This window comes from Mobula birostris, chromosome 12 (genome assembly GCF_030028105.1).
Source record: "Mobula birostris isolate sMobBir1 chromosome 12, sMobBir1.hap1, whole genome shotgun sequence".
In the NCBI taxonomy this organism is placed as follows: domain Eukaryota; kingdom Metazoa; phylum Chordata; class Chondrichthyes; order Myliobatiformes; family Myliobatidae; genus Mobula; species Mobula birostris.
The window spans coordinates 91,607,386-91,622,940 of record NC_092381.1 but is presented as its reverse complement, the minus strand read 5'-3'; the positions used below and the strand labels follow the sequence as shown (position 1 = coordinate 91,622,940).

Sequence of the window (15,555 nt, the reverse complement as noted above, 5' to 3'; positions counted from 1 at the left end):
ACAAAGATGGAAGATTTGTAAAAATTTCAGGAAGAATAGAAGGTACAGAAATAACACTGCTGAATGTTTATGCTCCTCCAGGTAGCGAATGGTCATTTTATAGACACATTTTTGACCTAATGGTCAGTTCTCAAGGGGTAGTAATTTGTGGAGGGGATTTTAATATTAGATTAAATCCTATATTAGATTATTCAAGAATAGTTACTCAGAATAAACCTCTGACTCGGAAAATGAATTTATTGATGGAGGAGTTGGGAATTATAGATGTATGGAGGGGATTACATCCCACTAGTAAAGATTATACACATTACTCTTTCCCTCATTCAGCCTATTCAAGGATAGACTATTTCTTTATCTTTAATACAGGTAGACTCAGGATAAAAAACTGTAATATTGCAACAATTGATCTGTCAGATCACAGCCCAGTCTCTATAACTCTAATCCTGGAAAGGAAAATGAGGAAAACACTATGGAGGCTAAACTCAAATATACTCAATAACCTGAAAGTAATGGAGAGATTAAGGGGAGAAATCAAAGAATACCCAGACCTTAATGACACGGGAGAAACATCACCAGTGATCTTATGGGATACATTGAAAGCTGTACTGAGAGGGAAAATTATTTCCATTACCACTCACATGAAAAAAATCAATGCGGAAATATTAGCAGACCTTCAAGGAAAATTAAAACAACTTCAAGTTGTAGATAGCAACAAAAGTAATTCAAATCTAAAACAGGAAATTAGGAAATTGCAAAGTGAAATTGACGATATTTATACATTGGAAACTCAAAGAAATTTTCTTTACCTGAGACAAAAGAATTATGAAGTAGGAGGTAAATCAGCTAGTTTACTAGCATATAAATTACGAAAACAACAAGCAGACAATACAATTCACAAAATAAAGAATCCAAAGACAAAGCTTGTGGAATAGGGAAAATTCAAGAGAGTTTTGAAACATATTATCGAGAGCTGTACTCCCAACCCTGGGCCCCCAATGAGCCCTACATAGACAGTTTATTGAATTCTTTAGATCTACCTAAACTTACAGGATTAAAAAGTGAAAGTCTATTAGAACCAGTAACTGCCAAAGAACTGAATGTGGCTATCTCTAGGTTAAAGTCTGGAAAGCCCCTTGGGTTCAGATGGGTTTACCTCAGAGTGGTACAAGTCCCTGAAGACACAGTTAGCCCCATTACTACTTAACACCTTTAATTGGATCTTACAGAGAAGAGAAACTCCACCGTCCTGGAGAGAAGCGATTATTTCAGTTATTCCTAAAGAGGGTAAAGATAAATTAGAATGTGGCAATTATCGGCCAATTAGTGTTCTTAATTTAGATTACAAACTATTTACATCTATATTAGCGCGCAGATTGGAAAAGCTCTTACCTGGCCTGTTCCACTTAGACCAGACTGGATTTATTCAACAAAGACAAACACAAGACAACATAAGGAGAACTCTACACATATTAGAACAGGTTAATAAGAATGAGACAGAGACAATGGTAGTAGGATTAGACGCTGAGAAAGCTTTTGATTCGGTTAGTTGGGCATTCCTATACAGAGTGTTAGGAAGATTCGGCTTTCAAGAAAAGTTTATTAAAGTAATCCAGACTCTATATGACAGCCCTACAGCTCGAATTAAGATAAATGGGGACCTCTCTGACTCCTTTATTTTAGAGAGAGGCACTAGACAGGGATGCCCAATTTCTCCTCTCCTTTTTGCGCTATATATTGAACCGCTTGCCCAACTAATAAGACAGAGCGAAATCGTAAGAGGGATCAAGGTGGCAGGGATTGAACAGAAAGTGGCGTTATTCGCAGATGATGTTTTAGTCTATCTGAGTGAATCAGAAAAATCATTTATAGGATTGTTTACATTGTTGGATGTGTTGGATAACTTTGGGAAAATATCAGGTTATAAAATAAATGTAAAGAAAATGCAGGTTATGTCCCTAAATTATACACCATCCAAAAAATTGCAGGATACATATGATCTTAAGTGGGAAGCTAAATCATTAAAATATTTAGGAATAACCCTGCCAAAGGATCTTTCAACGCTGTCACAGGTAAATTATGGGCCATTAATCTCAGAGATAAAAGCAGATATGCATAGATGGAATCTTATCCCCTTTTTAAGTTTAAATTCAAGGATAAATACTATAAAAATGAATATTCTTCCTCAGTTACTGTATCTTTTCCGTACTTTGCCTGTGGAGGTGGATGATAATCAATTCAGAGAATGGGACAAATGGATTTCTCGCTTCATTTGGCAAGGAAAGAAACCTACAATTCGATATAACACCTTACAATTAGGGAAGGAAGAAGGAGGTATGGTTCTTCCTTGCCTGAGAAATTATTTTTATGCCTCACAGATAACCCCTCTGTTATATTGGTGTAATAGGGAATATAAGGCTAGATGGAAGGAAATAGAATTTGGATTGGTTAACAGTTTTCCTCTTCAGGCCTCAATAGCTGACAAAGGCTTGATGGCCCAATTGGAAAAATTTAAAAACAGTTGGATTAAAAATATGGCAGAAGGTGGTTAATTCATGTGGAATTAATAACATGCTAAAACTCTTCAGATGGTGTGCATATGATACCGAATTCCTTCCCAACAGAGGAGATAAAAGATTTGAATTATGGATAAAGAAAGGTCTTACAACCTACCTCTCATTTACACATAAAAGTGTATTACAAAGTTTCCAAATCCTGCAGGACAAACATGGCCTAGAACACAATGACTTTTTTAGGTACCTTCAAGTACGAAATTATGTTAACCAGAGTTGTAGATATACAGACCTATCAACAGTAGAATTAGAATTTTTCAAGATTCTTAATTCGGCTTGCGGTTCAATACTTAGTAAATCAGTTTCTCGATTATATAATGCACTCTCCCATGCTAAAAATGTAAATACACTGTATATTAAAGAGAAGTGGGAGAAAGAAGCGGGGTTGGTACTTTCAGAGGAGACTTGGGAGAAAATCTGCAGCTTTCAATGGTCTTTGACTAATTCTTTGACTTGGAGAGAACATTGTTGAAAAAATATTATAAGGTACTTTAAGACGCCATATCAGGAAAAATATAAAGATACAAATGTGACGTGTTGGAGAAAGTGCGGCTCCAAGAAGGCAAATCATTTCCATATTTTCTGGGATTGTCCTAAATTAAGTCTATATTGGGAAGGTATTTATAGAACATTAGTTAAGGTATTTAGGACCCAGATACCTCTGAACTTTGAGACGCTCTATTTGGGGCATGTATTGTTTCTTGAACAGAAGGAAGACATAAAGTTGCTGCAGGCCCTTTTAGCGGCAAGTAAGAAATCAATCACTAGAAAGTGGCTAAATCCAATACCACTTACATTAGAAGATTGGCACGAAATTATCTTGGAAATATTTAAAATGGAAAAGTTGACTTACTCCCTGAGAATTCAAAAAGAAAAATTTTATCAAGTCTGGAATAAATGGATTGAATATATAACCCCAATGCGAGCAGACTTTAGATGAATCTCCTAATGATTTATACTGCTCTTCTCATCAACACAGTAATATTGCTAATGTAAGCACCCCTAGTCTAAATGTTTACTGTTTTTGTCTTTTTTTTGTTTGGAAAATAGAGAATTAATACAAGTAAAGGAAAAGATTTGAGTAAGGGATAAAAAATGATAAAATTAAGTAAATAAGTACATAGGGATCAGATAATTATGTTTGGGGGCAGGAGCAAGCATGAACAAGTTAGGATATAAACACCTATAATGGTTGTTACATAGGCTTACACACAACATTTTGGACCAGAAGAAGTGATCCAGAAGAGACGTATGGAAACTATTACTAATCTACTATCATTACTACTTCCCTTAACAATTAACACCATTACTTAGCCTAATAGATTAGAATTTCTACTGTGCATAATTATCTATTTAAGTGTCTAATTTCTTTTTATATCATCTCAATGTGTACCTAAGAATGTATAAATAATTATAGTTTTATACATAAAAAATGGAAAAGGTTATACATGTGAAAAAGTACATGATGCTTGTGAATTCCTTATCCAAATAAAAAATAAAATTAAAAAAAATCAATTATGTGTTTGGAATTTTGTATCCTTGGAGGTATATTGGCACAGTAAATATATTATAAGCTTAAGATGGATGGAATCAAAGTGCCTCACTGGAATCATTGAACAAATGCCCCATTCCTTCAAACTCTACTTAGGAAGATGCACTCTCACCAATAAGTTATAGCTAACTATGGGCCTGTCTGATGGATTTTACATGCAAGGAGCCATCAGAGCACCTTCTTAGTGACGTGCTTTGGTTAAGAGAAAAAACGCAGTTATTTTATCTTGTTATTTAAAGTTTAAGAAGACATAAGATCAACAAGGAAGGTCATTACTGTGCTAGAAGAGTACCTTCCATAAAATACTTGATACTGCACGAAATATAACGTTTCAGATTTATTTCAAAATTGTTATAATCTCCAAGAGCTCTCTAACTAAATAAATGAAATTGGAAAGCTTTCTTAAAAAGACATTAATGCCTTTTTTTCTAGGCTTAACAATATCCCCTTATCATTGTTACATGCATATTTAGTATGTACTGTATATCCTGAGGTACAAAATAATATGTAAATGTAATTTACTCTTAGAAATTCAGACAAGCTACATTTATTTTCCAGAGTTGCGCATCTGAAAAATTTTATTTTGAGAGCAAGGTATGTTTGTGGATTTTTATCCAGCTCTAGAAATGTGACCAAGATGCAAAACACGCTTACGTGGTTGATGTTTCCATATCTGTCATAGTTGAGATAAGTCAGTCTTTTGCCTGGGGCATGGTTCCTTTGAGTAATGCCCCTGTTATTCCAAAGAACACCAGCTACTGGGCATTCCCATGCTTTCATTGTCGTGCTTAATCTATCAAAGAATGTCTCCAGGATCACAGAACACAACCTGTGAAGGTTGCTTTCAGCATTTGAAAAAATTCCCATGCACCCCTTAAACTCTGCACAACTCTTAAGGTCATAATTTCCCGAACAAGTGCCCCACCTCCAGATTTCCAGGTGCTCTACAGATCTCTGGACTTAATATACTCAAAATGACCTGGATGGTAGAATGTCTGGGCACTGCCCCACCCACAAGCTCCAAAGTTCTGGTATCTGTATGTAAGCACTAATCTCGGGAGATGGCTCCCACATCATGTCCAGGTCTCTTACCCACCCAATCCCCAAGGCCCAGGTCTTCTGATTTGTTGCACCAAGCCCCAGTCTCCAGGCATTCTTCCATCTTATCCCAATTAATTCTATCTCTCCTCTCGCAAACTCACTACCTATCTGCTTCCACTAAGGTAATCTCTGCACAACCCCCCCCCCCCACACCAAGACCCCATTTACTGACCTTCCCTCCCCAATGAACTGCTGCTAGACCCAGTCAGGACACTGAATTTTACTTCATGAACTGCAGAGTTCACAAAGAAAAAGCATGCATGGCTTAACCCTCGAGCTCTACCTGACAGCAGTTCGCTGGTTGCTGTGCTGCCTGGGTATCCGCTAACATTCCATCAAAGGAGCCAATCAATTACTACCCATTAGTTTGCTCAGAAGGCTTTGCACTTCATATTGAATTGTTTCTGAAGTCCTCAGTTTTTGACAACTATTCCACAAGTTGATTACACAGGACTTATTTTTGATGTTTGAGACGTGTCCTTCAGCTTTTCCTAGAATCTCAAAATTCTACTCTTTTAAGGCAACTGTCAGACAAAACAACCTGCAATTATATTTAGTTTCACTGCATCCCTGAAACATGGCCCAGTAGTTCTTCTACAATGAATTGTGATTTCCAGTGCAGTGAGTGTTGATGTGTTATCAAATATTATCAACCAGTCATATCAAACAATAAAGACTAACTGGATCACTGAACAGTTAATCTGAAATCATTAAGGTTTGTCTGGCATCACCATCTCCAAAGATATACAGCATGTAGAATTAGTCCACAACAAATTGACATGAATAAAGTGACTTTTAACCAGGTAGAAAACAGCTAAAACTTCTCAAACTGGTCAAACACCTGACAATTTTTAATACTTTTTTTCTGTTTTCCTCCAAAAGCAATCCTAATTTGCTTCCTCATGTAACATTTGACTCCACAATAGATGTGTCACAGAAACTGAGCTGAATGGAACCTGCGACTTGTTTTATTTGATAGTACAGATTTACGTTAATCTTCTGTGACTTTCATTTCTGATTCAGACTGAACACAAAAACAAACATAGCATTGTGATTCCAAAATCAAAATGGAGGAGTATTTGTTAATACATAGAATCTGTCCTTAAATCCCTGACTTTCAAAAGATCATAACTTTGAAACAAAAAATCTCAACCGGAAGGAAAAAGAGGGTCCTGTGCTTAGAACAAGCACAGGAACACAAGAAAACAGGAGCAAGAGCAGGTCACCTCGCTCCTCAAGCCTGCCACACATTCAGTATGATTGGGCTGATCTATCTCAAGGCTCAACTCCAATTCTCAGCTAAATCCCTGATCTTTCAAGAAGTTATCTGCCTCCTCTTTAAATACTTCAAGTCAGGTTGCACTTGGAATACCGTGTGAGAGTTTTGGTTACCTTGTAGGGAGGATGTGGTTAAACTGGAAAGAGTGCATAAAAGATTTACAAGAATTTTGCCAGGATTAGAGGGTCTGGTTTATCGAAAGAGGTTGTCCAGGTTAGGTCTTTATTCCTTGGAACATAGCAGAATGAAGAATGACCTCGTAGGAATGTTTGAGATTATGAGAGTCTTTGATAAAATGGACAGTGAACATCTTTTCCCCAGGCGGGGAAGTACAAAACTAAAGGGAATAGATTTAGAGTTAGGGAGGAAAGATTTAATAAGAGACCTGAGGGACAACTTTTCCATGCAGAGCGTGGTGAGTACTTGAAATGAGTTGCCAGAAGAAGTTGCTGAGGCAGGTAGAGTAGCATCATTTGAGGAGCAATTGGATAGCTACATGCAGGAGTGGTGTGACGGGATCCTGAATTATCCCTATGAACTGTGCTTTTAAAAGAGAGAGAAAGGGTTGTTCAACACAAGCACCTTGTTATTAAGAGAGAGAGGGGTGAAGACTGCTCACAGTTTGTTTGGAATTTCTGCGAGGACACTGGCAACTTCTAAGTTCCTACAGAGAGAGAAGGGAGGAGCTACTTGATGGACAGCTGGTGTTCAGCACAACAGTATTTAAACCAGTGTAATTGCCTGTTTCACAGGACACGCAAACACATTAAGGTGTGGTGAAGTTACCACTATCCTGTTCAGGTGCCCACGAGTGTGGGACTGAGGATCGATTCTGAGGGATCGATCTGTGATTGTTAGTGCGTGAAAGAGCGGCCCTGTGGAGTCTGCTAGTGTATCTAACCTTTGTCTGGGTTGGTAAACTATCACTTGAAGACAGGGCTCTTAAGTTGGTCAAGTTTGGCTAACTTGGAAGTTTCGGAAGACAACGGGAAGATCGACGGCATCAGCTCATCTGGAGAACTCAGTATCTCTCTCTCTCCATCACTAATCAATTCAATACCACAAACTGAACTGAACTTTACTCATCATCGTAAGACTGTATCCATTTACCCCTAGATTTGAAGAAGTTTGGTTTTTCTGTTTCCACACTTATATATATAAAATCATTGCTAATCTATTTGATTTATCTGCATTTATATTACTGTATTGCATAGTTACTAATAAATACCATTAGTTAATAGCAATACCAGACTCCAAAGTATTTTCCATTTCTGCTGGTTCTTTAACCCGTCACAGGGTACGAGACAAAATTGGGGGCTCGTCCGGGTTTCTAAAAATTGTTTGGGGGCTTGTTTGAATTGATTGGGGGAAAATACCTTTTGATTTGGTTGTGTGAAAACACAGCAGAAATGGATGTTGATAAATTTCTGGAAGTGCCAACCTCTGAGGCACTAGAGGATGCCAGAAGGTTTGAGTTGTTGAGTATTGCTAAGAAGTTGAAACTTACTGAGGTGAAATCGACCATGAGGGGGTCGCAGATGCAGAGGATAATAGCTGAGTATTATCTTTCTAAGGATGTGTTTAAAGTGGAGGAGTTGGAGTTGTTTCCTGAAAATAAACCTAGCGGGTTTGATCACCAGTATCAGATGGAAAGATTAAGGATCGAGGCTGAGGAGAAGTGAAGACAGCAACAGCTCGAGTTTGAGTTGTGAGTAAAACACCTCGAGGCTGAGGAGGCAGACAAGCAGAAGTGGTCTGAGCTGGAAAAGATAGAGAAATTGCAGCAAAGAGGTTTAGTGTTAGACCCTACTGATTTTTACAGCTTGGAAGAGCTGGTTTTGATTGAAAAATTTAAAAGCTGTGTTCCTCATGATGTAAGGGCATACCTAGATGAAAAGGATGCCACCACCCTGCGGGGGTCTGCTAAGACAGCAGACGAGTTTGTTTTAACCCACAAAGTTGAGTTTACTCCAGATGAGAATTTCTCAGAGAGTAGCTGGGAGGTTCAGGGTGACCTTGAATTTGAAACTGGGACAAGTGATGGAAGGCCAGAAGAGGCAGCTGTCCTGATTGCTTGTGTTCAGGTTGTTGAAGTACCTGTGGATTCACAGGGTACTGAACCTTGTGTTGAAGCTCAGTTAAGGTCTAAGGAGTCTGACTTGGTTGAAAAAGACTGCAGTCTTTTTGTGTCAGATGTTCAGTGAATAAGGGGTTAACCTTGGTACCAGTGGAAATTGAGGATTCTCAGTCACTTGTATTAGACAGTGTTCTGAAAGTTAATGATGAGATGAAAATTGGTGAGGTAAATTTACTGAAGATATTGAGGCAAGTGTTGTTTCTGGACTTTTGAATAAAGTATTTGTGAAGTTTGGATTGGTTTCATGACCTTTGATCCTGCTGGCAGGACAAGGGCCTATTTAAGATGTATGTGCCACTCTGTTGAATTTTGTTTTAACATCAGGGTGTAAGCACCTCCAAGGATATGAGGTTGCTTTTCACAATGGTGTTGTGGAGAAGAAAGATTGTTTTGGTTTTGAGAGGCTGTTTAAAGAAGTTACCCTGGAGACAAATCGAGATAAAGGTTGTAGGAATAAAGTAAATGGATTGTTTGGCATTTTTCACAATAGACACATGGTTTTTGTAAGTCTGGTGATAGTTCTGAGTTTAGTAAACATTGGGAGGAGGTTAACACCGATCCAAGGTAATGTTGATCCAACAGTTCAGCTAACAAGCAAAGCTACTGCTAATGATCCATACAGAAAATCTACTGAGGCCCATGATAGCAAAACCAGGGGTTTAAATCATGATGATTTATCACAGACTTCTCTACCTTCCATGTTACAACAGGATTTGGAGAGTAAGGTTGATGAGAAAGGCTTGTCCTTATCTCGGAATGTCATGGTCCGGTCCGTGAAGTCCATATTCCGGTTCACGGTCCGGTCCATCGACTCTTGCTCCAGGTTTTCCTATTTACCCTGTTTCTGTTCTTGTTGAGCTAACTGAGGCAGCTGATGATGCTCACTGGGTCTGCCTGCATAAATACCTTCAGAGACCCAGGCATGGCTGCTGGATTGTTCTTGTCCTTTCTCCTTGTATCCCTTCTCCTGCCTTCTGTTTCCTGGCCTGTAGTCCTGCCTTGTCTTGCTGGTAACTCTCGCCTCTCCTGAAGTTCTTGTCTCGCCTTGCCTTGCTGGTAACTCTCACCTCATCTTGCCTGCAGTCTTGTCCTGGAGCCACCCTGTACCTAGCTCCCTTCCTGTCCCTTGCCTCTACCCAGGTAAGCCAGGGCGTTTTGCTGTTACCTGGGGTTGGTTCTGTCCCTTCCTGTCCCTTGCCTCTGTCGGGTGGTGATCCACACCCTGCCCAGGAGGAGCCTGCCAAGCCTCGCCTCAAGTCTCCAGCCTTGCCTCGCCTCAAGTCTCCTGTCTCCAGCCTCACCTCGCCTCAAGTCTCATAGATAGATAGATAGACAGATAGGTATACTTTATTAATCCCGAGGGAAATTTGGTTTAGTTACAGCCGCACCAACCAAGAATAGAGCGTAAATATAGCAATACACAAAACCCCAACAATCAAACACAAAAATACAAACTATGCCAGATGGAAAATAAGTCCAGGACCAGTCTATTGGCTCAGAGTGTCTGACCCTCCACAGGAGGAGCTGCACGTTCGATGGCCACAGGCAGGAATGACCTCCCCTGCCGCCAAGTGTTGTATCATGGTAGAATATGGCCGAAGTCCAACAGTAAAAAGTTCAATATCCAGTCTGCAGACACGTTCCTTGATCGTAATATACCCTGGATTGCACCATCCATTGTTGGCTAGAACAGTAAGCACTCAAATCCTTTATGCTTACTGCTCTCAGTTCACTTCCGGTCAGCTGGGACGGTATTACCCACCAAACTCCTCTTCTCCAAAAGTCTCTGTTGTCTCGACCTGGTCCTCTTTCCTTGGCTTTGTGATCTCCCTCTGTGTGTTTTCCTCTGAATTTCAGCAGGGGTGTCCGCCGCTCTGTTCGCTAAGTCGGCCGGTATTTCCTGGTCCGTGGAATACACAATGCGACCTTGCTCCTGTCCCACGTGTCGGGATGTAACCATTTCCAGTGCTAAAGAAAACCCAAATAAAACTCTCTCTACCAGCATGTTAGAGAGGGAGCAGCTTTAACGTGTTACCGTAAAAAAAAAATACAAAAAATAACGTAAATTAAAAAGTAAGAAGAAGGAAGTAAGAATAGATCAGAACGGCTGTACCAGGCTGCATGCACAACCAGCGCATGCGCACTCCAGCCTCCTGCCAAGCCTCGCCTCGTCTCTTGCCTAGCCTCAAGCCTGAAGATTCCAGCCTCGTCCTGCCTGCCTGCCAAGCCTCGTCCTTGCCTGGTTCTGGGGTACGAGCCAGAGGCAAGACCCAGGTGCTGGGTCCTTGTCCAGTCTCTGGCTCGGAGTCCATTCTGCCTCCTGCCAAGCCTTGCCTATAGCCTCAAGCCTGAAGACTCCAGCCTCTAGCCTCTTGCCAAGCCAAGCCAAGTTTCTAGCCTGTAGCCTCAAGCCTGAAGACTCCAGCCTCCTGCCTCCTGCCTCCTGCCAAGCCTCACCCCTAACCTCAAGCCTGAGGTTTCCAGCCTCATCCTTCCTGCCTGCCAAGACTTGTCCTTGCCTAGTTCTGGGGTCCAAGCCAGAGGCAAGACCAAGGTACTGGGTTCTTGTCCAGTCTCTGGCTTGGCGTCCAAGCCCACGCTCCTAGCTCTCTTTTCCAGTCCTGTTCCAGGTTCCTGGTTTTCCTGTCCATGTCCTTGCCATCGCCCTGTATCCTAGTCCTGTCCCTAGTCCTTCAGCATCTGTGTCTTGCACTTGGGTCCATTCCCAGCCACCCCGCCTTATGACAAGGAAGGAATTTATAGAGGAACAAAATAAAGATCCTGAAATTGTGGCCGTGTTAAAGGAGATAGCTCTCACAGAAGAGGACATTCAGGAAGAAATAGTAGGATATTATCTTAAAAGTGGGGTACTAATGAAGGACCCTAACCCTAACCCTAACCGTACTGTGCTTGCAAGTGAGAATTGGGCCATTGAACATCAAGTAGTGGTTCCAAAAGTTTACAGGGCTGAAATTTTAAACATGGCTCACAGTATGCCTTTAGGTGGACATTTTGGAGTGAGAAAAACAGTGAACAGGATTACAAAAGATTTCTACTGACCTAATTTAAGAAAGGATGTTGTGAATTTTTGCAGGATTCGCCATACCTGCCAGGTTGTGGGGAAACCTAATCAGGTTATTCAAGTAGCACCACTTAAACTGATACCTGCTTTTGGTGAAGCATTTTCCTAGGATCATAGAGGATTGTGTTGGCCCATTGCCAAAGACTGCAGCTCGTTATCAGTACTTGTTAACAATTATGTGTACTGCGTCTAGGTTCCCTGAAGCTGTGCCTCCCAGAAACATCCAGGCCAAGACTGTGGTAAAAGCACTCATCAAGTTTTCCACACTGGTAGGCCTGCCCAAAGAAATTCAATTTGTCCAGTGTAGTAACTTTACTTTGAGAACATTCCAGGGGATAGTTGGAGAATTGGGAGCTAAGCACGTTGTGACATCTGCATATCACACAGAGTCTGAGGGAGCCTTGGAATGGTTCAACTCCACTGTTAAGACCATGATTAAAACGTATTGTCTGGAAAGTTGAAAAAACTGGGATGAAGGGGGTTCCCCTACTCTTATTTGCTGTTAGGCATTCAATTCAAGAAACACTGGAGTGTAGTCTGTTTGACCTTTGAACTTGCTCAGAGAACGGTGGTCTGATCTGAAAATATACGTCAGTGTGCTAGGTTATGTTTTGAAATTCAAAAATGCTTAACAAGACTTTTGTCCTTGCAAAGCAGAGTTTGCAGAATGTTCAAATTAAAATGGAACATTAGTTTGATAGGATAGCACCTGTGGGTACTGTTATGAAAACAAATGGAGTCGTGAAGACTGGTAATCAGACACCAGATAGTTTTAACAAGCTGAATATACGAACTTAGTATCAACAGGATTTAAGAATTCCATTGTTTTGAAAAATATTACTGACAAGATCCATCAGTTGGAGCCTCTACAGCAAAATCAATTGAAAGAATTAATTAGCAAGTATAAAGATTTATTCTCTGACATTCCAAGATGGAGCACAGCTGCAGGGCATGACATCATTGCAGGCTCAATAAAGCCGATCAAAGAGCATCCTTACAGAACGAATTTAGAGGAAAGTAAAATGGTTGAGCAAAAAATTGGAAACAAGAAAGAACAAGGAAAGAGAGTGGATGACTGTACTGACAGAGTGGGAAAGCCTAAATACCTTACAAAGAATGACCTGTTAAAAGGATATTGGTGTGTTCCTTTGGCAGAGAGGGCCAAAGAAATATCTACATTTGTGACACCATCTGGACTGTATGAGTACAATGTTTTACCCTTCGAGATGAAAAATGCTCCCGGGACATTTCAAAGAATGATTAATTCTGTGATTAGAGGTTTAGAAAACACAGAGGCTTATATTGACGATTTAGTGGTCTGGAATGACACATGGGAAGAGCATACTGCCGCAGTAGAAGAACTATTTGACAGACTTTCCAAGGCCAATCTTACCGTGAACCTTGATAAGAGTGAGTTTGGACATATCTGGGCTATGTAGTAGGCCAGGGCCAACTGGCTCCGTACAGGCCAAGGTTCAAACTATTGCTGAGTTCCCTGTTCCGACAGGCAAGAAAGCTTTAAGGAGGTTGTTGGGAATGGTTGGGTATTATCGTAAGTTATGTAAGAACTTCACGGACATCGCTCTCCCCCTAACAAAACTCCTAGGGAAGAGTGAAACATTTGTATGGAGTGACCTTTGCCAGGAGGCATTTGAACGCCTGAAAACCGTCCTGTGTTATCATCCTGTGCTCAAAACACCTGATTTTAATGAACCATTTTCGATCGCGACAGACGCTAGTGATGAAGCTGCTGGGGCAGTACTGTTACAGAAAGGTGTGGATGACGTTGAACACCCAGCAGCTTACTTCTCAAAGAAATTTAATGTGCACCAGAAAATTATTCCACTGTTGAAAAGGAGTTGCTATCACTTATTTTGGCTTTACAACATTTTGAAGTCTATGTTTGTTTTGCCCAGAAACCACTTGTGGTTTACACGGACCATAATCTATTGGTGTTTCTAACTAAGATGAAAGATAAGAATAGAAGGTTACTAAACTGGAGTCTGATCTTGCAAGATTATGACTTAAAAATAAAACATGTGAAAGCCACTGACAACATTATAGCTGATTGTTTATCTAGGTGTTAAGTTAGAAATTGTACACATTTTGCTCTATTATCTGATGATCATACATGTATTGTTACAAACTTTGTAATTTACAGTTAAACTAAAAATTTTGATACATCAAAATTTTTCCTCAAAGAAAAGGGGTGTGATGGGGTCCTGAATTATCCCTATGAACTGTGCTTTTACAAAGAGAGAGAAAGAGTTGTTCAACACAAGCACCTTGTTAATAAGAGAGAGAGGGGTGAAGACTGCTCACAGTTTGTTTGGAATTTCTGCAAAAGGACACTGGCAGCTTCTAAGTTCCTACAGAGAGAGAAGGGAGGAGCTACTTGATGGACAGCTGGTGTTCAGCACAACAGTATTTAAACCAGTGTAATTCCTTGTTTCACAGGACACGCAGACACATTAAGGTGTGGTGAAGTTACCACTATCCTGTTCAGGTGCCCACGAGTGTGGGACTGAGGGTCGATTCTGAGGGATCGATCTGTGATTGTTAGTGCGTGAAAGAGCGCCCCTGTGGAGTCTACTAGTGTATCTAACCTTTGTCTGGGTTGGTAAACTATCACTTGAAGACAGGTCTCTTAAGTTGGTCAAGTTTGGCTAACTTGGAAGTTTTGGAAGACAACGGGAAGATCGACGGCATCAGCTCATCTGAAGAACTAAATATCTCTCTCTCTCCATCACTACTCAATTCAATACAACAAGCTGAACTGAACTTTACTCATCATCATAAGACTGTATCCATTTACCCCTAGATTTGAAGAAGCTTGGGGTTTTTCTATTTACACACACACACACACACACACACACACACATATATATATATATATATATAAAATCATTGCTAACTTATTTGATTTATCTGCATTTATATTTTTATATTACTGTATTGCATAGTTACTAATAAATACCATTAGTTAATAACAATACCAGACTCCGAAGTGTTTTCCATTTCTGCTGGTTCTTTAACCTGTCACGGGGTACGTGACAGTGGGCTTAAACTTTAAGCCTTAAAGATGCATGGGTTGAATGCAGGAAAATGAGACTAGGTGAGCAGGCACTCAAATCAATATGGACTCGTTGGGCCAAAGGACCTGTACATTACTGTCTTGGTCCATGACTCAAAGACAGTACTCATCAATATTCTATGCAATAGTAAAAAGAAAACAGAGAAACAGTTACTTATTGCCTCAATATGCAAAGCACAGGAGCAACTCAGTGGGCCCAGCAGTCTCTATGGAGGGGAATGGATAGTCAACATTTTGGGTCAAGATCATTCTTCTGGACTGGAGGAACTCAGTGGGTGATCTGTGGAGAGAAATGAACACTCCAGATGAAGGGTCTTGATCTGAAAATTTAACCATCCTTTTCTCTCCATAGTCATAGTCACCATAGTCACTTATTCCCTGTTCTCTTTCCAGAATAAAATTGTACAGGACAAGCTCTCAAAAGTTAACCTTGCCCATCAACTCAATCACAAGATAATTCTGTAAATATAGTTTTCATAAATAATGGCAGGTACTGACTCAACAACGTTTTGGTTTATATGCATAAATCATAATAAGTTACAGGACTAATTTATTGTATATTAGATCCACTCTAGACCTACTTTGAGAATCACTGGAATTCATGGGCTGAAATGGTTTGGAGTAGAAATTCAAGGTGATGGGTTCCATTCCAATTTTCCTCATTACTACATTTTGAAACTTATTAGGTATCAGACACATCAATAGAAATGTTAACTGTGTAAGATAATCCTATATCGATA

General features: G+C 40.1%; 1 protein-coding gene across 1 annotated transcript in view; it reads right to left on the bottom strand.

The window, feature by feature from the left end:
• The window catches only part of astn1 (astrotactin 1), a 2,762,425-nt gene that overhangs the window by 410,415 nt on the left and 2,336,455 nt on the right, over nucleotides 1–15,555 (bottom strand). The window lies entirely within an intron of this gene.